The 26,316-nt window shown below is 36.8% G+C and overlaps 1 protein-coding gene across 6 annotated transcripts in view; it reads right to left on the reverse strand.

Moving 5' to 3' along the window:
- Positions 1-26,316, reverse strand: part of TSPAN18 (tetraspanin 18) — a 178,053-nt gene that overhangs the window by 66,854 nt on the left and 84,883 nt on the right. For 4 of the 6 annotated variants that reach the window (XM_034417415.3, XM_034417412.3, XM_034417413.3 and 1 more), the window contains one exon: positions 19,400-19,528. The exons of the other annotated variants lie outside the window; for them this stretch is intronic. The gene's annotated coding sequence lies outside the window, so the exon portion shown is untranslated. The remainder of the gene's footprint in view (positions 1-19,399; positions 19,529-26,316) is intronic. 6 annotated transcript variants of the gene reach the window in all.

Consider the following 26,316-nt stretch of genomic DNA (forward strand, 5'->3'; position numbering starts at 1 on the left):
TTCTGATTTCAGCAGTGACCCTTTCCATTCCTTATATGTTTGTGTATGCATGTGTGTCCCAGAATCTAGTAGCTAGATGTAGAATCCACTGCAGCAGTCTAGACAGGTAATGGTAACAGCTTGTGTTACTCTATAGGATGTCATGCCACAACAGACATAAAAATCAGAATTTTTATGCCTGTTGGGCAAAGTACTTTCTAGTTATAGCCTCCACTTGACACACTGAGCAATGGGTTAGAGCTCAGATATACCTGCTCTCTTTCTCAAGAGACTAAAAGTCACCATAATCCAACAATAAATCCATTTTACTTAGATTCAATTTCAGTTTCTTTGGTCCCAACCATATAGACACAGCTTCCATGTACTTAGAAAAGATATATACAGAATCACAAATTTGACCTGAGGTAATGATATACAGATTCAGATAACTCTGCATCTCAAACTGACAGATGTATCACAGTCCCCTTCAAAGTGGCAGATGTTGACATTTCTCACATGATGGCACTGACACTATCTCAGATTCATCCCTTCACACATCCCTCTACCCTCTGAGAGAGACAAGATAGGCAGTGGGAGGCACATAGCATCCAACCCACTTTGCTGGAATTACATAGGCCAAAGGGAATTTCATATAAAAATATTAAGTTACTACAGTACATTCTACTACAAAGGGTCAAGATTCTAGCAAACACATTTATTTATTCATTTACTTGAATTTGGTACCATGGGATTCCTCTTAAGCAAATTGGCAAATCTTTTGAAACACTGACTCCCTTGCCAATGATCTTGTAAGATTTTATGTGTTCTTGTAAGGTCTAGAGTTCATTTAATATATGTAGCATTTTGGTGACTTCATCAGAAACCATTTGGAGTATGCTTTTTGATTGTCAGTGATTAGTGGCCCACAAGTGGTACAACAATGCTTTACTGCACAGCGATCAAACTCTTCTGTTCCAGCCCTGAAGTTAACATGCAAGTTCTATATGATATTTGTTGCCATTTTAGAAAATATGCCAAAAAAATTATATTAGGACATAGTTATACAATATGGCTGTAAAGACACAAACAGAATTAATATGATGTTGGTCACATTTGCACTATACCGTAAATTGCTTTTCAAATTTGGAAGATTTTTAGAACAGTTCACTATTTGGGCATAGACAGTCTATAATAACACCGTGTGTTCTAGCAGCACAATCATAAATAGGTCTTCTGGATATTTTGCAAAAAAATTATTAGCTAGTAATTGCTGTGTAAAGCACTAATTATTTCATTTATAATAAAATAATCCACCTTCAGGACAAAGTGTATAATTTGGGGAATCAGGTGAGTTCTTAATGTTCATGAAAATAGTAAAATACTGAGTTCCTACATCTCTGGTTCTGGCCTTCTCTAGCCTCACACTTTCCAAATAGGCTGAATCTGTATTTGGCTGGAAATACTAGAAGTTGCAGTTCCAATAAATGTGGAAGTGTGTGTGTGTGGGGGGGGGAGCATATTTCTGAAATAAAACAACAGAGAAACCATTCATCAGAAACAATAGAGTTAATGATTCCTTAATAGATTCTGATTCAAGTTTTTTTTTCTTTTTAAAGCTAGCTAGGAGACATAATGACACCATGAAGAAGGGCAACTGAGAATGCAAGAGAACACTTCAGTTCTTTCTTGATTTTTCTTCCCAAATAACACATCATACATGTAAATCAGAAAAGACTGAAGTCAAAGCTGCATGTGCAGTGGGTGATGATGTGATTATAGGGTGTCAGAGCTAAGGAAATCTATCAAGAATTTGAACTTGAAAGTGAAAACTTGACTGTCTTTTGTTCTATTAACATCTACTGCATCTTTCCTAATTAGGGTTAAGAGCTACAAACAGAACTATCTGTAATTAATGTCAATGGCCATTATGTCCGGATATCAAAGGAAGAACAAAAGATATGTTTGCAACCTCAAGGTTAAATAGCCAGAGTTTTAAAAACCTCTCTATAGTTTTACAGCACTTGTAATTATCTTATTGAAATGATTGGGATTTAAAAATGCATTTCTTCTTAGTCTATGTTAGGCTAACCTAAAATGTCCTTTATTATAAAAATTGCTATGGTTCAACTTTTAAACAAATTATTTAAGCCAGCAATGATGATACCATACAGATGTATTTATCATATTGACCCAGATCTCTGCAGCCGAATTGACTTAGCCAAGGATGAATATGTGTATGTATATGTTCATGCGTGCACTCATTTGTTTTACACGTTGGCATAACATATAAAATGGAAGTTATTTGTCTATTAATATACTAGGAAAAGAACAACATTAAGGAAATAATACATTCCCTTTGGTTGATGCAGTCTTAAATTCCCAATTCAGTTTATATTAACAAATGGTTACATCTTTAAATTAGAGCTACAAAATAATCTCATTTTTCTGAACAACACTAATTATGTTACCTTTTATTAGGTGCCTGGTTTCAGCCTTGAGTTCTACAGTAATTGATCATTTAAGAGGATTAAGTGACCACCTCTAGGCAAAGGTCACTTATTAGCACAAAGCCTGCATCATTGTTTCTACACACACACACACACACACACACACACACACACCTTCTCTATTGCTAGGCTTTTTTATTCCAATACAAGCTGAAATCTTCCATAATGGTTAATTCTTGGGCTAATGAAGTACTTAAAATTGTGAAACTATTCGCAATGGCGAATAATTAAATATAGGCATTATTTGGTGGAAATGTTATAATGCTAAAAAATGGTCAAACATAATCCAGAGCAGACTATTTAGAATTCTGCTGTCTCTCTGACTGTTGAAGATTATAAGTAGCAAAGGAAACAGAGCCTGAAACTAGACCTGCCTATCAAAGCACTTTGCATCCCTTGGATTATTTAATTATATCCCTCAATTACACAAAATGTCCATAGGGCCAGATCAGCATAGGATTCTCTTCATAGCTCTTGCAGAACTATTAATATCCCCTGCTAATGGAACCCAACAATATACTGTAGGTGAACTTGGTCCCCTTGATCTTGCCATATACAGTATCATATGAAGAAAACCGACAAAATACAAGGTCATTATAACATCTGTCCTCCACTAAAAAGCATTTGTGGGAATGAATAGAAGACCTAACAACTCTAATGGACTTACCCAAGTAAGTTACCCAGTTCTGGAATAGCTGTATTTAGCTGGAGGTTAGACCTATAAGATTCATCTATCCCAGGGGTGTCAAACTTGCAGCCCACAGGCCAGATGCGTCATGCCCTGGCCACACTCACCCCTGTTTTAGCGAAGGGGAAAAGAGTTGCGATATGTCACATGACAACAATGTGATGATGCGAGTTTGACACCCCTGATCTAACTCCAGCAGGAACAAACCTACTAGCAAATTTATTGTGTAAACATGCACATAGAAGTAACATTTTCCAACTAATATTATTATTATTAGAACTGTTCAGTCTTTTAAATTTAAAGCAAAAAGCTGTTTCAAAGCAAGCAGATTTGTTTCCATAGTTCTTGTCTGCCAATTCCTCAAACCAAGGGCATCTTTTCCTGGGATTGTGTAGCAGCTGCAGAAGTATACAACTAGATACAACAACAGCAACAGCAAAAGATACAACTAGATTTCAAGCAGGTCAAAAGAGTGATTTGTGAGCACAACCACATATTCCAAAGCACCTTTGCCTTTGAAACTGAAGTACTGCACAATCCTAATTTCTATACAACCACCTCTTGTATTGCAAGACATATAATCAGAAACAAGAATGCTACTGCTGTGGTAAGTAAAGTCCAAGGTATTCATTACCCAAAAGCTACTCATTATCTAAAAGTTAAAAGAGTGTGGCTGGAAGTGATTAAATTATCATTGTTTCCCCATTCCAAATTTCACCCACATTTTGGTGGTACGGGTGTTTCAAAGGATAGACTGAATTAAGATATTGTTCATATCTATTTATATACTGTACACCCCACAGAAGACTTAATTCAGACTCAACTCAGATTTTTTAAAAACCTATTCTTATGTGTTGAGAGTGTAAGATTGAAATGTATTTTGCTGAAATATGAGGTACATGTTCAAAAATACATATGTACAGTACATAAACTGAGACCTGCTCAGTTTTCTCTTCACATGGGGGTTGCAAGTAAAATAAAATTATTATCGTGTGCCTCTTTCTAGGCTACCTCTAGTAAACATTTCTTTCTAGTTCTAGTTCCTTTCCAGCATAAACATCACTCAATTCTAAAATAATAGATTCACATCAAACTTAAAGGGATTTGCTTTTGAAGTTGCTAAATGCCAAATCAGTAATTTTCACTATATGCTAAATATGATTTTTTAAATCTAAAATTAACAAAGCTCACTTGATATGAGCCTATATACACAAAAAAGATATGTTTCAACTCAGAATCACTACAATCTTTTCCCCTAGCTAAGAACATCAAGTTTTTAAAAAAGTGCTACTAGTTGTAGATATCATAAAATCATTTTGTTACAGACAACCAAGCAGAACATAAAATTTCTTTTAACCCACTAAAAGATTTCCTTTAAAATGGAAGTTTTTAAAATGGAAGAATTAATTATTTTCTTGTGTCATGCATAGAACTTTCCAGTTTGTTGGTTTAAAAAGGGATAGGCTAGGAAAAATGGAATTTTTGCACCTTTCTCAACTTTATAGACATTATTTTTATTTTAAGATAACAGTGTAGAAGCACGTATTTAATCAAGCGGTTAATCCACAAATCTTTCCCAATGCTTGCTTTCTGTTTGTTGGGGTTTTCTGTTTGTAATTTATTCCTATTTTTTTCCTCAAAACCTTAGAAATATTTTCCTCCAAAGTGCATGCAGCACAAACACTGATTCACATTCTTCAGCACTGATGCATTAACATTTATTCTAGCTGCACAGCAAAGAACATGATCAAACACATCCCTGATTAATTAGACTGTTTATGTGAAGAAACAGGCAAAAGATTTTGGAGTTAATTTCTAGCTGTCGTAAGATAATCCATATCTTTATAATCCATAAGAAGAGATATATATTTACCCTTAAAGGGGAAAAAAACTAGCTATGAAAGTATCACACAACAGTAACAAGATACTGTATTAAATTACAGACTAAATTCCTATGAAAATTATATATTTAGAATCAGTGATAGCTTATTAGTCAATAGGAAATCATTTCTTCTCTCCCAAGCAGGCATTAGTATTTTCTCATGAGTATCCCCAGGCCTCTGAATCAGATTTTGAAGGTCTGTGAAGAGGATCTGGAATTGAAATTTGGGGAAGAAACTTGACTGGAGGAATAAAAGTCTACTTATAAAGTAAGTGTGCTCCATCTTTCATATGGGTTCACTACTTGAAAAAGTTGGTTGGTTTTTATTTTATTATTTTTTTGGTTTGCCTTCTTAGATCATAAAGCTTACCACACAGAACTTTGTCACCAACAGGGTGCCACGATTATAGCACAAAAGAACTGGATTGACCCATCAAGTGGAGGAGAACAACCAATCCAAAGAAGCAAATTAACTTTATCATAGCCATTACCCTTCACAGCACGAACACTATTCAATTAAGCAACTCGTCACCCTGCCCAATTCATTGCTAGCGAGTTGCTAGAGGAAAAAATAAACCCAAACATAAATCCAGCCCAGTGACATAGATGGTATTTGCAGATAACTCCTAGACTGAAAGCATATGACAGCAGAAGAGATTCAGCCCAGACAAGAACAGAAGAACACTTAGTCAATCAATGGCCCTGTCTGGCAACAGACATTCATCATACTACGTAGAGAACAGCATTCTCTCTGAATATTCAGAGTTCTTGTGCTGCATATACATGCAGTCACACAAGCTATTCATTCAATCCCAGTGCATAGGATTTAGAGACAAGCACATTATTTTGATATGTGACACAGAAATTCCTACATGTCTTTCTTTCCATTTTTATAGAAGATATCAGAATATTTAAGAACAATATGATGTTCTTTCACAAATGAAGTATAGAGAAAGCTATCTCCCTTTGTCTAATGACAGGGTAAGTCCTGACACATTTTTTTACTTGTGATAAGCTCCTCCAGTTGGATGACTGCCAAATGTTCCAGCACTAAGACCCATAAGAAGGGGCTTCCCCTCATTTCTGAAATGGAAACCAGTTTATTGCTACTGCTTGTGGAATACAAAAGAACAATAAACTTTTAAAGGCATCTGGCACAGGTGTCTTAATTTAATACATCTTAAAGCCCATGTCCATGCTAGTTCACCTAAACATTTCACATAGAGTGAAATTGGGAATAGTTTCATTTGTATATTGGGGCATATTCTGCTCTTCTTCCTGTAAAATCTCTAAATTCACATGAAAAGACTTTGAGTCATAAGAAAAGTTGGGGGAATGCAGAAACATTGAGAAACATTGATTGTGTTAGAACAGGTCACGAGAGATACCAGTTCTCAGAGTGACTACTTGTAGGATACAAAGATCTGGTGGTTTAAGAGATTGTACGAAGACATTTATTTCAGAGGAATGGTGTAGCATAGGCCTTTTTTGACTTAGAACAAAAAAAACCCAACATAATCCAGCATGCTAAAAATAGTTTACTGACTCTTCCTATACCTCTGTAATTGTGCCAGAGGTGGTAAAGCGATGAATATAGAGCAGCTAAAAAGAATTATTCCCTTCCCATGGATTTCAATTAAAGCAGTCATTTTTATTGTTTTTATTATATAGCATCTTCAGTTTATTCATCTCTGTTCATTGAGGTTGTTGTAATGACTATAGTTTGAATTCCTTTTTTACCTCTATAAGTATTGGATCATCCTTGCACAGTACAGTACAGTGTTAATAGCCATTGACTAGGAACCCATGGTCATCTTTACTTTAAATCTGAGTTTAGATTAACGAGTATATTATCAGCAACTGAAGAACACTTTTTAAAATATTGGGGCTAAATACTTATCATGTTTCCCCGAAAATAAGACCCTGTCTTATATTTTTATGAACCCTGAAATAAGTATTTGGCCTTATTGCCATGCACTCAAAAGCCCGATTGGGCTTATTATCAGGGGATGTCTTATTTTGGGGGAAACAGGCTATCATTAAAAAATTTGAGGCATTTTATGCTCCAGTCACTGTGGTCATGTGGAGTGGAAAGTTATTTCACCCCCACCTCTATTTGCATACTCTTACTCTCTCCCTAAGTGTGAAATATCACACACAACATTGTTTAACATCTTCTTTCTTGCATTTTTTCTGAGAAATTTTCACACTGGACTGAATGTGATTCTCAGAGCATATCTTGATGCTACATCAACCACATCTGCAAGCAAACTTGATTTAGCCATTAGGCTGCCTACTGTCTAAAACAGGGACCTCGAATACATGGGAGGGGGAAGACCCTTAATGTAAAGATAAGACTGATGTCTGGGAAAAAGGATATGTTTCATCTCAAAGGAATCTTTCAAGTATGATATAGTGTGTCATGGAGACCTGCTTGTGTGTGACCCAGGAGAGAAGGAGTTGAATAAAAGGAATGTCTTGTAAAAAAACATCAGGTATAATCTATCCCCAGGACAGCCTTCACTAAAATCAGCCACAAACAGTTCTTGAATACATTATGTCAGGAATGAGAACTGAGATGCGTAGCCTTAAGATACTCGGGGGACAGCTATGCTAAATGAATAGTAGGATTCTCTCATATCCAAATATAGAACATAGAAGCAATATCAGTCATCCAGTCCTTTTTCCAGTAAATTGGAGTTCCTTGACTCTCAGATTATAGAATATACACAAAAATGGTCGAGGTTATAAAATGAAATTAAAAATTAATCTTTTTTTTAAAAAAGTGATCAATGCTCCAAGTGATCTGAAAGCAGAAACATAAAAGAGGTAGAAACCAATTGTTAGAAAAGCTGTAATTTCTTTTTCTTCCTTTCTTCCAACATACATCCTTCAAAAAGTTGAGTTCGAACCCACATTTGAAAACAAATTACATTTCAGGAAATAATTTTCGTTTCCTAATGAAAAGACACATTACTTCTGCATTGGCACAATAACAAATAAAAGAACTCAACATGATTCTGTCTTCCTTTAATGTTGCATAGTTCTGTCAGACCTAAGTCAGAATGTGCCTGACTTTCCCTGTGGTAAATATTTCTGGGAATAAATATTATTTTTCTAATAATTCCTAATAAATAAAACAAATGGATTAAACATTATTTCAACAATTCTTGCTTGCATCGAAGGATGAGTATAAGCTGTTCCAATTTTAACAGCATTTTTCTGATCATTCACTTCTCTTGAGATTTCATGTGTTTGATCGTGTCCTCTTTAAATGTTGTTTCATGTTTACCACTGTTTTTGCAGTGGATCCAGTACTGAAGTGAATTTTTATGAATATTAAAAGACAGCTGGGTTGTTTTTTTGTTTCAGAAGTTAAAAAGCTACTTCAGAGACTTTATGCAAATACATGCTCCTGCCTCCTCAAAGAAGCTGTACCTTTTCTTGAAGCACTTTGGTGCATCCTGTTGACATATCTTGGTTTCAAACATGTAATTCTGGGATTGCATGATTACCGTGAAAGCCCAGAAAAAGATGCAACCTTCTTTAAGGAAGCTCCAATGGGTAAGCCACATATGCTCACATTCATTTGTCAGCTTTGGAGCTGAGCACCATTTTCTATATTTTTTTACTCCACCAACTTTTATAAGTAACTCAAGGCAGAGAACATACACAATACCTTCTTTCTACTGCTTCGCCCACTATAGCTACCTTGTAGTTGGGCTGAGAGAAAGTAAGTGATCCAAAGTCAACCAGCTGGCTAAGGAGAGACTAGATCTCACAGTCTCCTAGTTTCTAGGCACCTTAACCAATCCGGCTTCATTAAAGAATTTTGAGTAATACAGTGGAAAAAAGATCTGGAAAAAGATCCGGAAAAAAGAAGCTTCAAGGAATGGATATATCAGTACATTTTTAATGTAAACCAATCTAAGTTTGTTTATTCGTCAATATGTTAATATTCCAAATCAGTCTGCTTACATCATACATACACATAAACACACACTTTAGGGCTTTAATTTTTAGTTTCGTATTTTTAAAATATTTGGTATACATGTTACTATACAGTCTTTCTGCGCACTAAAACATACATTTGTTTAAAATTTTCATCCTAAAAAAATCCCCACAATTTTGGTATACATTTTGGAATCCGGTAAAATTTAGCGAACTGCAAAATAGAAAGGAAAGATCATTTCTAATTCATAAATTAGATTTGGGCAAGTAAGCTGGCTTAGCCGGTTAGAAGAAATCCCTAAGAAAAACAATTCCACTTGTTATAAGAAAGCTTCTTGGTTACTCTTTCATCAAAACAAAAATAATATTGAATTTTAGGTCCTTGCAAAGCTTCAAAAGAGTATTATGATTTGATCAAGTTTTAAATAAACTCTCCAAACTACTTCTTGAAGCAAAATATGTCCCCTTATTTAATCTTCCTTTAAGGTATGACAATTCAATTTGCTCAAATGGTAGTAAAAGAGACCTCAACAAATATATCTACCACTGCATAAATAGTATCTAGCCAATGCTGCTCATGTGGTGTCATCACCAAGACTTCATTATGGATTGTGTCTATGAGAAAATGCATTAGATTAAAGACAAAGGCAACATAAGCAGGTTAATGAGTTATATCATTAAGTGAACCCTTAAAAATGGGAGCTTCTAAAATCTTCCAGGCTGTTACTTTATCTGGAAAGGCAATCTTGCAGTCCTTTCCCCAGGAAAATAGGACCATTAAAGTGAAGGAGAGGAGAAAATAACAAAATAAATACAACTTTTAAAGCACTTAAGGTTTAATACTGAAAGTGGGAATTGAGTTTCTGATTACTAAGAGCAACGGGTGGAAGATAGTTAACAGCAAGGAAGCAGATTTCTTACCTACATGCAAACCCATAACTCTATTACTTTTGGGGATAAACAATGTTAGAGGAAGGACAGAGGGAAAGTAAGCAGTAAATCAGGGATATAAATTCTGTATTAGCATTAAACTGTTTAGAATCTGACTGACAGGTGTCCTATCATTCATGGATGTCAATAAAGATTTAGTTTCTAGTTGTGTGATGCAAGACTCATAGAAGTTTCTGCCTCACAACTGTCTGATACATTGCCCACTAAGCAAAGTGTCAGCTTTGGAAGCCATATTAGGCCGGAAGCTTCAATGCTGCCACCTCCTCATGTGTGGGAAAGTAGGACGGGGGATTTAGGAGAGGGGGTTAGTAGACATAATGGCATTCTTCCTGTCGGTCAAGGTCAGGGCGATCCAGCATCTGGGGAAGGAGTGGTCAGAGGGCTGGGTCGAGATGGAACGGACGTTGATTGGAGCACCAGCAACATCTGGGGATAGACCAGGCATAAAACTTTCCTAGGCTGGATGAGACTAAGTTTTTTTCCAGTTTGTTACTTTTCTTTTGAACAACATTAATCAAATATTCACGTAGAAGCCTGGAATATATTTCACATGTTTCCAGTATGCTTAGTTCACTTTAAAGATATTAGACATTTTAAAGTCAACAAGCTAATGTAGTTGCAGATACATATTATCACTTTATTTCCAAACAGACATAAACATATTATGTCCAATGAATTCTAATTATAGAATTATTTCAGATTGTCCTTATATTTTCTATGAAGAATGACCACAATTTAAAAATAAGCAATACCATTATTCTACTTTGGCATAAAAAAGTAGGCCATGATCCTAATTCATTCTATAGAAATTAAGACACTTGTAACAATCAATATTTGAGTTTTACAACTCGGGTAGAACATGAAAAAAAAATGTACCAAAGCAAAAATGTAGTTATGAGAAATAAGGTTATTTTAGTGTGACTTAATATGATTTTAGGGCCATTACTACCAATAATAATGCCAATAATTCATGACAACTCTTAATTCACTTGGGAGTTTAATAAAGTGTTCAGAGATGGAACAGCTGCCAATCTTCCATAATTCTTTGGGGTTTCATTTTTGTTGATCATATATCACTGATTACTTCAGTATGAATTAAATGACTTTATTTCATCTTAAACATCAGTCTACTTTAAAAATCTCCTTGACCCATAAAATGTAACCCATGAAAAATATTTGACAGAATATACTGTCAAAAAAGATTGCACTGACTATATATTATCAGTAAATTATTTACATATGGATACAACTTCAATCTTAGCTCATTGTGTCTAAGATTACCAAATCTTCTTCTGATAAATACTGAAGTATTGAAGATTCTCAGAGTGCAGCTGGAATTCTTCAAACTATCACTTCACTACTCAGCAAGTTAGTGGTTAAAAAAAAGGAAATATTAGTAGACACATGCGAACTTGTTCAAGATACTAAATCTATGTGGATGTGCCAGGACTAATTGTTTCCATTCATAGCTAAAACATTGATTCTCCATCTGCAGAGACAATATAAATATTGCCTCTACAGATGGGGATTTAATTCTGCTTTGAAAATAATAACAAAACAACAAGACAAACAAATATCACACTGTAAAACTGCCAACTCGTGGCTACTGGTATACCAAAAGAAGATGCAAGTGTCTTGGGATGCTGAGGCATGGGGCCAGGCCATCACTTCTCTCCTCTTGCTTTATGACTCTCAGGACCTCAATAATTTACAAGGGAGGAATGATGTAAAAGAGGGGATGGAGGGAAGAGATATTCCCTACATTATCTGCTGCTACATCATCTTGAGAGAATGCTAGTCTCCCATTCAGCTGTGGAAATTGAAAACTGGAGCAAGATGAAGGTCACATGGCTGTTTTATCACCACTGCAACAGCAGTTAGACTTATATACTGCTTTATAGATCTCTTATATACTTCTTTATAACTCTCTACATCCATGAAACAATTAGCTTTAGCTTAGAAATTCTTGGTTGCCAAAAAGAGGAAATTCAAGAAAATTATAACATCTAATGAATGTACAAAATGGTGATTTTTCAAATGTGCACTACTGTGCATATGCTAGCATTTTGGGAATAAACAGAAAACTATACTTACTTGAAAACAAAAAGCAAAAGTTTTCATCTTCTAGGAGAAAAGAGAAAAATGATCAAGTGTTTCTATTTCTACCAGCCTAAATTCTATTTTGGCATTTTGTATGAACAGCCTTGATATGTTGATCTAACATAGATCCTTGATCTATGTTACATGTTTTAGTTTCACATAAGTAACTAAATACATTTTAAGGACATAAATAAATTCTTGAGGTAAACTGAATGCCTGTGTATGAAATTCACCTCCCCTACTAGCTATGCTCACAGCAGCCCAGCCCTCCACCCCCTATTACTACAGTTTTGAATGTACAAATCCTTGGTCTCAATTGATTTATCAATTTCTTTTTCTGACCCCCTAGGTCTTCTCATCCTTTCAAATCACTTACAGTACTTCAGTCTAGACAAGTAACCACAGTTAAAATGTCACTGAATGTAATGACTTCAGCTAGCTGTTCAAACACTGCAGCAGCCTACCTTTGAAGGGACAAAATGTGGCAGACTCAAATGAGAGGGGCTGATTTCACACTTGGAGAGCAAAATCCTTCAGAGTCAAGAGCATTCAGACAATTAGGCAGCCACCAAATCACGCCATTTTCAGAGTTCCACTTCCAAATGGCAAAGTATGAAGAAAAGAAAGTCGGGATATAAAGAATAATGTTCAGATTCTCGTTTTTTTTTAATGACCCATGGGAATTCTATTGCAGACTACCATTATCTGAAAGTATGATGATCCAGAACAACATACAATATGGGCTGGCATCTTCCAGATGTTCCTAGTCTATACCTCTCATACTTGATGGAGAGAGTTATATTTCAGCAAAATTATGAAGGTGGAACCAAGATCCTGCAATTAATACAACCTCACAGCATCCAGGGGGGGGGAAATACATGCTATCATAAGAACTTTATACATCTTTGGCCCATACCCTACACCAGAGGTGGGTTTCAGCAGGTTCTGACTAGTTCTGGAGAACCGGTAGCAGACATTTTGAGTAGTTCGGAGAACCAGTAGTAAAAATTTTGACTGGCCCCGCCCCCATCTATTCTTTGCCTCACAAGTCCCAGCTGATCGGGAGGAAATGGGGATTTTGCAGTAATCTTCCCCTGGATTGGGGAGGGAATGGAGATTTTACAGTATCCTTCCCTTGCCACGCCCACCAAGCCATGCCATGCCCATCAAGCCACACTCACAGAACCAGTAGTAAAAAATTTTTGAAACCCACCACTGCCCTACACCTTCCATATTAGGTACAGGCAACTATAGACTAACCTTTATTTTGTTCCTGTTCCTTGCCCTGTCACTGTAGGTTTTCTGCAGTAGACAAAGGAATCAACTGTTCTGAATGGCTCAGATTTTATCATTTTCTATAGCTGGAAGCAGGCACCTGACCCATCTTGTTATTATGAAGTAATCATTCCTTTTTAAATTGCAAGGGATTTCTGAAGAGCCTACTAGAAACAGCTCAATTCCCTAATGATTTCACACAGTTTCAATCCTCTTCATTCTGCTCAGCACATTGGTGACTCCGTTGTAATTGGCAACACCTACTGCAGCAGAAAATGATGATCAATTCCGTGTACATCGGAGGGACATTTTAAAAATACATTGGTTTACTTTGCACATTCATACTTAAATTTTTGATAATCTGAACATAAACGTTGAGATTGATCCTTTGAAGATAAAAGCATTACTCTATGCAATTTCTTAACAAATCAGTCACACCATAACACTTTCTATTACTTTAAGCTTATCCAAGCAAACTTAGTCACAGGTTTAATTAATCTTGGGTAAGTCCTCAGAAGGTTACTATTATTAAAAACTGCTAATTTAACTCAGCACATATGCTAATCTGTTCTGTAATCCACCTCACTTTGTAAGCATATGTGTTTAGATGGCACGAAGTACACAAGAAAATCCTTTAAGCATTCCCAACTTGTAGGTCAGTCATAAATACATCCATTTGAAATTTTCCATTTCATTTGATGGAATTTGCCTTACTCTAAGCAAATTTTAGACTAAACTTGGGTGAAATCTGTTAAATGAAGCAGATAGAGCGCTGTAAATAGAGCAGCTACCTGAAGTTGTTTCCAGAAGAAATGTGGTTTTCTCACTTCCTAGGGCAAAGCAAAGCAGTGCTGCTTTATCTTAGTCTTCTTTATAGCCACTTACAGCCTTCTCTTGTATAACTGTGCACTTGAAAAAGACTGAGAGGAACCTTTCTCTATAGCAATGGCTGAAAGCTCTCTAGGGTGGCTTTGGATATACTGCAGGCTGAGTCTATACCAAAATTATGTAGCTTGACCCCCTTGTGAGGAACTCAGCAAAATCATGCAGCAATTACTGAAGCCTGGATTTCTGTGTTGCATACCAAAAATTATTCAAGTTGGACTGTTTAATAGCCTGTATGAATAACTTTGGGAAATAGGAGGAAGAGACACAACCAGGGCAATGATTGGAGAAGAGATATCTTGGCTCACAGAAGGAACGGAGGTAGAGAAAGCACTCAGAAGAGATGGATATTCTCTGGAAAGTAGAGGCATCTCTCTCTCTCTCTCTCTCTCTCTCTGCATTTAAACTTGTAAGATTCTATTAGTACACGGGTGTCAAACTAGATCGCGTCACATGACATATTGTGATGTATCATGACGTTTTTTGCCTTTGAGGAGCTGGGGTGGGCATGGCCTGTGCGTGATGTATCTGGCCCACTGGATGCCAGTTTGACACCTCTGTATTAGTATAATCTTATAATAAAAACTGTTCGAAGCAAGCCCAGTTATTTCACTGAGGCAAATCAGGTGGCCTCTTCACTTCGCTAAAGCAAATCATAAAACCTCCATGATCCGTATTTTCTCTACCTACCAAATATGTGTACAAATCTAACATTCTGGGAATTGAACATGCTGGGGCAATTTAGAATACCTATTCTCTGGACCATGCAAGAACACCCCATCCCTCTTTCATGATCTGACAATTCCTTGGAAGTTGTTCCTCTAAATCAGAAACAGTTTGTGTTCTTCTAGACAAAGTGTTCCGAATGAAATGAGACAGTTTCAGGGCCAGGCCATGTCCACAGCACCATGATCTATTCCTAATCAAAGAATTAATTTTATAAAAACCACTAGCCACTCCCAGAACAGATGGATAAGCATGACCCAGAGAAGAAAAGTGAAAGTTCCAGTACAAAAAGAACATTTGTGTATTACCGGAGCTACATAATCATAAGGCTGCTATACATGCTTTATTAGAAATGATCTTTTCTAATTATCTTAAATTGAATACAAGGGCACAAAATTGAAGCAAACATCAAACTACTTTTGATCATTCTACAAGATGTATGAGCCTGATGTTGAACACTAATAATGCACTGTAAAATTAAAGGAGGTAAATCATTATTGTTCAAGACTGAATAGAACGATTGGATTGTAGCATTTAATGGACATCTCTTAAGATTGGACTGTAGCATTTAATGGACATTAACTCAAGATAGTTTCATCTATATGTTTCTCTGTTTAAGTACAGACTCCAGAAACATTCACTGACTTTGTCAGGAAGTGTAGTAGCTATAGGTTTTGATTAGCCTTCCCCAAACTGGTGGCTTCTAAGTGCATTAACCTTGCAATTCACGGAAAGTGGACAACAGGCTTTGATTAAACCCAAATTCTACAAATTATAGTCCCAATCTATATGGAGAAAAAGTTAGGGAATCCTACAATAGTTCTCAAGTTATGACCATTTTGCTTAGCGTCCATTTGAAATTAAGGTAACACTGTAAAAAGTAACTTGTGACTGGTCGTCACACTTATGACAGTCACAGCATCCTCACAGTCATGCGATTGTGATTCAAATGCTTGGCAATCAGCATGTATTTATGATGGTTGAAGCATCCGGTTATGTGGTCACCATTTGTGATCTTCCCAGCTGGTTTCCAACAAGCAAAATCAATGAGGGAAGTTGGGTTTCCTTAACAACTGTGTGATTTGCTTAACAATTGTGTGATTCGCTGAACAACAGCGAAAAAAGGTAGTAAAATTGGGCACAGTCACATGATAACTCACAACAATTTTATTACTTAGCAATGGAAGTTCTGGTCCCAATTGTGGCCATAAATCAAGGACTAACTGTATTTTAGAATATACAATATTTGTAACTAGATTGGATAAGCCAAGTACTAAAGTGATGTCTATGGAGATTCTCAGTCATCCAGGTCATGGCTGAAATGGAGATACATCACTTCAATTGTCCCAAAGATGCTTTTTTCAAGAGGCAATTGGACTTTCTGTTTTTTCTTTGAAGACGTTTCGCTTCTCATCCAATAAGTTTCATCAGTTTTGGCTGGATGGTCACTCCATTCCCCACCATCCAGTTAGACCTGAAGAAGCTTCTTGGATGAGAAACAAAGTGTCTTCAACGAAAAAACAGAAAGTCCAGCTGCCTCTTTAAAAAGCACCTTTTAGACTACTGAAGTGATGTATCTCCATTTCAACTTCCATACACAAAGCCTGCCTATACTTCACAGCTTTAGCATTAATGAGCTTAAAATTGCATCAAACTATGGGCATGAGTCTACTCAAAATTATTATTTTAAAATTTCATTTACTTTAATGGGAAAGCTTTATATGGCTACCCTTCACTCCCACCAAAAGCAAAAGTGTTTGATTTGGAACTGATTTTAGTTTACAAATTCTATTTTGACAATATCAATTGTTTTACTGAGATATTTCTACACTGCTCAATCACAAATGCATTTTCATAATAGGAAATTATTCAAATTACTGTCATTCCAGGCTCATTCTAAGGCAGTAGAATTTTTTGGGCATGATACATTTCAATTATTATTTTTTAAAATATTACTTTTCCTTTTAGTCTTTATCCCCAAAGATCTCCTTACTTAAAACATGCCTTCACTTAGATTCTTTAAATGTTCATGGCTTGCTTTAGGGAACTCATGGATCCTTTTTAAACATCTCTGAAATTGCCAATTATTTTAAGAGCCATAACACAGAAAGAAAGAAATAAAGAAAGAAAGAAATCATTCATCTAGCAGAGAAGATGGCCACAGCACTCCCATGGAGCCTGCTGTGCGGTTGGAGTAGCGCATCACAAACAGCCACATGATCAATTGATCTGTAGCTTTTAGAAATGAAGGGGCTTTTTCACTCTTAGTGCAAATTTGTACCAAGTCTCATTCACGTGTCCTGGCTATTTTTCCGACTTGGGTGGTTGATTCCCCCACCCCCCACCCCAGACACACACAACCCACAATTTGCACATGGACCAGCTGAAAGAAAGAAAATGTGCTGGATGCTTTCCCTGTTGGAAATGGTCAGGAAAATAAGATTGGTAAAACTGATCTCTTTTCCCAAATACCTTTTGAGCAGGGGTGAAATCCAGCAAGTTCTGACAGGTTCTGGACAACTGGTAGAGGAAATTTTGAGCAGTTCAGAGAACCGGCAAATGCCACCTCTGGCTAGCCCCAGAATGGGGTGGGAATGGGGATTTTGCAGTATCCTTCCCCTGGAGTGAGGTGGAAATGGGGATTTTGCAGTATCCTTCCCCTGGAGTGGGGTGGGAATGGAGATTTTGGAGTATCCTTCCCCTACAACGCCCACCAAGCCACGCCCCCAGAACCGTTAGTAATAAAAATTGGATTTCACCACTGCTTTTGAGGTTCACATTATTCTTTTAAGACAAGCCATATATTAACAGAATACATTTTTCAGCAATAACAAAACAAATGTGAAGACACCAGTATCAAATACGTGTTTGATAAAAGTCAAAATTTGCTCCCTCTGCTGCTAGAGGTAACTTGTTACAGAATCATTGTTGAGAAAAAAAACTAGAAAACGCCATTTTGTTTAATGCCTAGCCTTTAGGCATCTTAAAGCAGTACTACAATTTTGCCATTAAAAATGCTAAAAAATCTATGCATGTAAATATTAGATAGCAAACTCCTACTGTTTCCCTTTGTTGAAAACAGCAGCATTAATGCTTCTACACTGACAGAAAATATTATCTACAAGGAAAATTCCCAAGGGAGAATCCCAGGAAAAATCAAGAAGAAATAATATAGAAAACATTTTTGCTGTGGTTAACCAATACATTTCATAATAGATAATTATAGACATGGAAAGAAGGAACAAAAGAATAAGAAATCTAGCACAGGTTAATGGAACTTCATTGTTCCCCTTGAGTTTTCCACACAGTTAAAATGACTATTTTTTAAAGATATGCTCATATTCCAGAGAACTATTTGTATCTGATAAACCACATGTGACCCTAGATCTAATTTCATGTGATCTTTGGTCTCATTTAAAATCTAGTAGGTCTGTTCAGATATCTACCAAGTCTGTCTCTTTCTGGAAAAAAGAGAAAGGAATAGCAATAGCATTTAGACTTACAGTATATACCACTTCACAGTGCTTTACAGCCCTCTCTAAGCAGCTTACATAATCAGCATATTGCCCCCAACAATTTGGGTCCTCATTTTACCCACCTTGGAAGGATGGAAGGCTGAATCAATTCTGAGCCTAGTGAGATTTGAACTGCCAAATTGCAGGCAGCTGGCAGTCAGTAGAAGCTTGACTGTCTGCACTCTAACCACTGCGCCAATGTGTCAGAAATGAAGTGTCAGGGAAAAAAAGATTGAAAATAGAGGAAGCCATGTATAATGACAAATACCACCAAGGAGCCTTGGTAGTACAGTCTCCAGAGAAGGGCGGTATATAAATCAAATTAAAAAAAAAATACCACACAATTCATTAAATAAATTATTTCAATAAATTACTCCAGTACAAAACCCATCAGATCAGTCTGATGTTAGGTAAGCAAAATGTAGCACTTTTTAATTAAAGACACTGAGCTTGTCCGCTGGAAACCCAAGCACCGCAAAACAAGGTGAACTCCCATTCCTGCCCCAGCTCCTGCCCTCCTAGCAATCCGAAAGCATGCAAATGAGAGTAGATAAATAGATATCACTTCTGTGAGAAAGTAACAGTGTTCCGTGCACTTTGGGTATATAGCCATGCTCGCCACATGTCCACAAAAATGTCTTTGGTTAACAGTGGCTCCCTTGGCTAAAAAACAGAGAGGAGCACCGCACCCTAGAATTAGATATGAGTGGATAGGGAAACCTTTACTTTACCTTTTATTGAAAAGTTGCTGTTTATATAAATGAACAGTGATGTATGTTTCATAAACACATATCTGTACTTGTCCTTTTTTTTTTTTCTGGCTGTGGGTGTAGACCTAAAAGGTTTACAAGCAGTTGCATTTTATGTGATGAAGATGCATCAGCATAAACAGGACAATCTTTAAAAGCCTAAGAGCAAAAGTTGAGCTGCCATCTCTTACCTTAACCTTGGGAGCAGATAATTTTGACTTTCAAGTTAAATATTTCTTCTTTTCCTCAAGTCCAACTGATATAAATATGGATTGAACAGTAGACTCTACATCAGCAAGCATAAGCAATAGTGCATTGCCCTGTTGGGAATAAGTGGGAAGGAAACAAGAAGATATAGTGTTTAAGGTGCTGCATAGAAACCAGGAGACTGTGGGTTTTAGTCCTGCTTTAGGCATGAAAGCTCTTTGGCTGATTTTTGGCCAGTCATTCTCTCTAAAACCAACACACTTCACCTATTGTTATGGGGAGAATAGGCGGAGGAAGGAATATTAGGTACGTTCACAACCTTGAGTTACATATAAAAGTAATAAAGCTGGAATTTTAAAAAAATGTCAAAGTACTGCCACAAAATTGGGATTCCACTGTTTAAGAGCCTTCAATCTCATGGGCTATTACACTATAAACTTTCCAAAGCAAATCTTGATATCGGTATAAAAACTGAAATATTATCGCCACCTTTCTTTTCCATCTACTTTCCCAACAGACCTTTCTGTTTAAAAGGCATTGATTCAAAAGAAAGTGAATTAAAAAAAAAAAAACAGAGAGGGAGGAAGATGTAACTAAAAAGAAAGATTAAATAAAAGACTTCTGTCTCTAAAGATATCATGGGGAAGCTGAAAGTCGGCTGATATTATGATTTATTTTAAAAATGGAACACAAACAACAATAAGCTGATTTAATTAACATAGTGAAATATAAACAGCAACCAGAATAAAAATACAGTAATAATAATAATGACTGTTTGGTCATTGGTGGCAGCAGTGCCTCAGATAGACGATCCATATAGAGAGTGGTAAGGACAGCCAAGAAGATTATATGAAGCTCACTCCCTGTTATTCAGGATACTGCTTATAAGTGCCATGTGCTTAGAGCTCAAAGCACTGTTAGAGACCCCACACACCGACTTTAAGGTCTGTTTCTGTTGCTCCCTTCTGAGAGGAGGTTTCAAAGTATTTCTAGCAGGACTACCAGATTCTGTAACAGCTTTGTTCCCTATGCCATCCATCTGGTAAACTCACAAGATTAATTTTTTCTCACCATGTACATACCTACATCCAACCTAGACGGTGTTGTTTCTCTGTGTCATATAATATATGTGGATATGTGGGTATATGCATAATTTTCTATTTAATTATTTATTTTGTCATGTTTATGCAGTGCATATTGGAGGTGGTGATCATTTGAGAGCTGCATGCAACACAATTTCATTTTAATGTATGCCGATTAGTGTACATTTAAAGTGATAATAAAGTTATTCTATTTTTATCTCTATGTTCTATTCACTACAGTGATTGGAAATAAACAGCAAAAGAATTCATTCTAAACAGTGTGTTTCTGTAGGCAAGCAATTTGCATAGTGCCCAGTTTTCAAAGACTCTGGGAGACTGACAACAACTAAAACATGAGAACACAATAAGACGTATAAAATAAGTAAAATAAAGTAATAATAAACAATATAATAATAAACAATACAACACTGGGAGCTATTCAGATCTTAGAAGGAGTTCATTCCAGGGAGAAGAGCTCTGCTACCAAGAAAATGGTGCTTCCAGGCTCCTGATAGGTAGCATCATTTAATCGAAAGAACCTGGTGCATGCCAAGCCTATAAATTTCAATCAACCAAATAGGATAACATCCATTTGTTGTTGATAAAGGATTAATTCAATCATTACTCTTATCATTAACTCTAAATTCATCCTTTCATTTTTAGAAAAGTTTACCCAAACAGTATCCATTCTTAATACAAATTTCTTTCCGTGTACATAATTATTCTCCGAGTCCCAGGTTCAATATTATTTAGCATACAAGGGAAATCTACACGATTGACACAATGCAGTCCTGACAACCTTAATTGCTAGTTCATTCTGTTTGGAGGGGGGGTGTCTATTTATTTTCCAAAGCACCAGAGGGCAGGACAAGAAACAATGGATGGAAACTAATCAAGGAGAGAAGCAACCTAGAATTAAGGACAAACTTACTAACAGTGAGGACAATTAACCAGTGGAACAGCTTGCCTTCAGAAGTTATGTGTGCTTCATCACTGGAAGTTTTTAAGAGACTGGAAAGTCACTTGTCTGAAATGGTATAGAGTCTTCTGCTTGAGCAGGGAGCTGGACTAGAAGACCTCCAAGGTACCTTCCAGCTCTGATTGATCAATTGGCTTAATGATACTGGAACCACCAGCTAGAAATGGTCTAGGCTCCAGAAGTTTGAGCCTGGTTCCTGTCGTTTGTTCCCTAGCTCCTGCCCACCTAGCACTTTCAGCAAGCAACACTGCAAGTAGATAAATGGGTACCACTTTGGTGGGAAAAGCTAGCTGCGTTCGTGTATGCACAGAGAGCAGAAGCCAATGCTGGAATGCTGGCCAGAAGTGAGGCAACGCAACATGAGATAAGGCAAAATGAGACTGATGAAGGCACCTGGAAGAGCCAGCAACCCAAGCGCTGCTAGTCAGCTGGTGTAAGGTAGTTCGCCCCTGTGATGTTCTAAGGATAGAGACTAAGCGCCAAACAGAATTGTACAGTTTTTCTTTCTGTGTGGTTGCAATGGCTGTTTTATTCTCATTAGGGATATTTTAACTTATACTTGTTTTATGTAAGACAGTTTATGCTAAGTGTTTTTATTAATTGTGGCAGCATCAAAACATAATTAATAAGTAAATAAAAGCTTTTCATAATGCATTCCATATTTGGGAAATGTAATTTAATATCATACTTCCATACTTTACTATTATATTTATTTCAACTTTGTATTAATGTAGGCTAAGGCAATTCATCTGAGACTAAAATGGATTTATAACTGGTCTAGACTAAATCATATGAGTTAAAGAGTGCTGAAATGTCTTACAATACCAATACACTGACATGCACACACACAAAATAGATGCCCAATCAATTTTGAAGACACTTTCTGAGGCCTACTAGGTACACAATATTATTTCTGATGAATTAACTTTATTCTGAAAAACCTTGACTCATTTATTTCCCAAAATTACACTGTACTCCTATGCTTTGTTCTATTTAGTTCAGGTATGCAACTATAACAACAAAAGATAAATGAAACATATTGGCCTTCAAGCCCAGTGTGGGTTCCAAATCCCATCACTACCAGTTTGTTCATGGGTGCGGGCACGCGGGGCGCTTCTGCACATGCGCAGAAGTATCTGGGCAGGTGGGCTGAGCCTCCCACCGCTGCCACTATCGGTTCGTCTGATCCAGTGTGAACCGGTAGCAACCCACCACTGCTTCAAACACCAAGGTCCATAAACACCATGGCCATTGTCTATGATAGCTAAGGATTACGGGAACTAAAGCAGGGGTGAAATTAATCCGGTTCTATCCAGCTCGGGCGAACCGGTAGTGGCAGCTGCGGGAAGCTCCGGCCACCCACGCGGACGTCATGACATTGCTTTTTTGCGATGATTTTAAGCCTCTGCACATGGCCAGAAGGCTTTGCACATGTGCAGAAGGCTTTGTGCATACATGGAAAACAGCACGAGCGAGCGAAGCAAGAACACCATGCACACACATTTACAAACTGGTAGGGAAGGTAAGTGAATTTCACCCCTAAACTAAAGTACAATATTTGAAGCAGTGGTGAAATGTAACATTTGTTATTACCAGTTCTGTGGGCGTGGCTTGGTGTGAGGGGTTAATGTGACTGGGTGGGCGTGGCCAACTTTTTTTTTTTTTTTACTTTCAAAAGCATTTTTTCTACAACCTCTTCAGCCGAAGAGGTTGCAGAAAAAAAAATTGCTTTTAAAAGCCTCTGACAATCAAGCAACTCAGCTGGGATTGTCAGAGGCTTTTAAAAGCATTTTTTTCCCTACAACCTCTTTGGCAGAAGAGGTTGTAAAAAAATGCTTTTAAAAGTCTCTGACGATCCCAGCTGAGCCGCACGATCATCAGAGGCTTTTTTTTTTTACTTTTAACAGAATTTTTTCGGCCTAAGTGGTTGTAGAAAAAATGCTTTTAAAAATAAAAAAAACAGCCTCTGATGATTGCGCGGCTTAGTTGGGCATGGGGGGGGCAGGGATTTTTGCTACCGGTTCTCTGAACCACCCGCAGCCATCGCTGCTGGATCAGGTGACCCGGTTCAAACCGAGAGCATTTCACCCCTGATTTGAAGGTACCAGTTTGTGGAAGGCTGCTGTAAATAATTATCAAGTTGTACAGTAACTGATTCTATTGAGTTTTGTTTCATTTTGAACCAAGCAATATGTGTAATAGGCAGAACAGCTATGCTATAAGAATGGGATTGAATCCACCTCTTGTAGAAGCCTTTCATTTACTAGAAATCGGTAATATTGCTTTCTGTACATGATTTCCTGAAGCACAGGAAAAAAAACAACTATGGAACATATAAAGAGAATGTAGCTTGATTCTCACAGGATATGAGAAGATGCAATTCATTACCTCAGATGATTTTTAGTGTTTTTGCAAACCCTCAGCTTCCCTCAAATATGTTGATGCCATACTTCTTTAGCAGTTTAACAGGGAATAACAAAACTGGTTGGAGAGTATTCTAAACCACTATTATTTCATTTATGCCATTAAGTAACAGGAGCAGCATTTGTTAGCTGTTACTCAGTGCTGTGCAGCAATTATTACACCGACCAGCCAAAAGACAATATCCCTGGCACTGGAGAAAGATGACCAGTGCTTAATGTGATGATCCATGTCATAGAAACTGGTTATAATAATCGCTTTCCTACATAAACAAAATGAACCCTCCTCTATTCCCAGTGTGTGAGGCTTCAAAATGTGCAAGCAGGAAAGTACAGAATAAACCTCAGATTACATCTTGACAAACATACATGTGACTCTATTAACATTTATAATATTCCACCTGACAATAAAAAGAAGGGAACTATTACCTAGTAGATGACATGATTTTATCCATATTCCTGGAACTGATCTTAGACAAGCCCCCAAAAGTTTTCAGCATTATTTATACTAAGGATGAGCAATTCCTGTGGGCTTCAGCTTGGATGCTCCCACATTAGCTGATTGATGGATGCTGAGAGCATTGTTCTCTGTATTTATTGTGCTGCATTTCCCTGCCTCTTGACAAAAAGCTATTAGTGAACTACTGAGAAATATTTATCTATTCAATGTCTATGGACTTGCCATATACTTGCCAAGCAACTCTAGGCAGCTAATAACAAATAGAACATTCTATCTATCTATCTATCTATCTATCTATCTATCTATCTATCTATCTATCTATCTATCTATCTAAAATAAGCAAAGATATATACAGTGCTGGAGACAATAAATCACATATCACATATTAATGGCTCAGAGACAAGAACCAAGTCTTCAGGGCCCTTCTAAAAGGAGGGTGCTATTCCACAAAGTAGGCACAGCAAAAATACATCATTCCTTGGTTTCATAAAATGATATCATTTAATAGAAGGGATATGCTAGAATACTTTAATTTTGTTGAACGGGCAGAGATCATTGGAATATAGTATTTTATAGTAGCATCTCCAACTGTATCTTGAAACCCAATGATCATGCAGCTTCAACAGTAGTGATGTTAATGGATATACCAGTGTGCAACCATAGCTTCTTATAGTGCCACATTCTAGACCAGCTACTGTATATCTTCCAAATATCTTAAAGGGCAGCACCATACAGACAACATTACAGTAGTCCAATTGATAAGTGGCAGGCCAGGAAATGGGTATGCACTAAGTTATGGAATGGCATCTCTATTTTTAAAGGAAAAATTTTCCTGAAAAATCTCTGCAAGGATCCAGAGCGTTATGTCAACTACTACCCAGTCACAAATAACTTCTTTTTTTTTTTTTTAAAGACAATACACCAATTATCTCAGTCCCTACCTGTGGGAAACAAAAAGAAGTACAATTGTGCTGATTCTTCTTGACAATAGTACCATTGACCTTAGTACTCTCCTAGAATGCTTCTTTTCTCTTAGGTATCAAATTAAAGAAATAGTTTGATTTTCCTTTCTTATTTTTCTTACTACTAGTACTTCCATTACTGAAAATGTCTGAATAACAATTTACAATAGAATGCAATGAAATTATCTATTTAATATATTCTCTCTCACACACACATCAGACATCAAATGAGACTCCAGGATAGTACATAATTTCTTTGCAATCATGGATGCAATCTAACATTGTTCCCATATGTAACCTCTCCTTTGAAAACATCTGTCCTGCAGGGTTCTTCTAGGAGTTCCTCAGCCCATACTTTATCTTCACTGGTACTCATGATACGTGATCCATTTTTCCTGTCTGAAAAGGAAATTCTCCTCCATGTCAAGATCAAGAAGCATCCTTGGCAAAAAATGAGGCAAACATCTGATTAAACCAGGTTTAACGTAAGATCACCCTTCCCCACTCTCCATACATACAAATGAAGTACTGGGACACAAAGATGCAATTTAGACATTTGCAAACTGTGCACAGAATAGTTCTTCTGCAGTAGTTAGGGAGGAAAGTGTATTTGTGAAAGCACACATTCCCATCACAACTCAAGGTACAACAGCATACAATCTACTCTATCCATTTGGAAACAGGTAGAACAGGAAAAATGGAGAGAAAAATATTTTGTTTATGTTTGCACATGCGATTATTAACTGTAGATATTTTTTTCTTCTCAATGAAGGAGGACAAAGATTTTTACATATTACTATCCATACATCTTGGACTTTTAATTCATGCTGCTTTGTAGTAAGGCAAGAAATATCACTTGCCTGTAAGCAAGAACGGATGGTACCATAAAATAGACAAAGTCATCAGAAAATGAAGAAGTTAACTTTGGAATTCAAACAGGGAAGCATCTGTCACATATCACCCCAGGCCCAGACTTAACAATTGTCGATAAGAAAGAA

This window comes from Pantherophis guttatus, chromosome 1 (assembly GCF_059756535.1).
Source record: "Pantherophis guttatus breed Tessera chromosome 1, ASM5975653v1, whole genome shotgun sequence".
Taxonomy (NCBI): Eukaryota; Metazoa; Chordata; class Lepidosauria; order Squamata; family Colubridae; genus Pantherophis; species Pantherophis guttatus.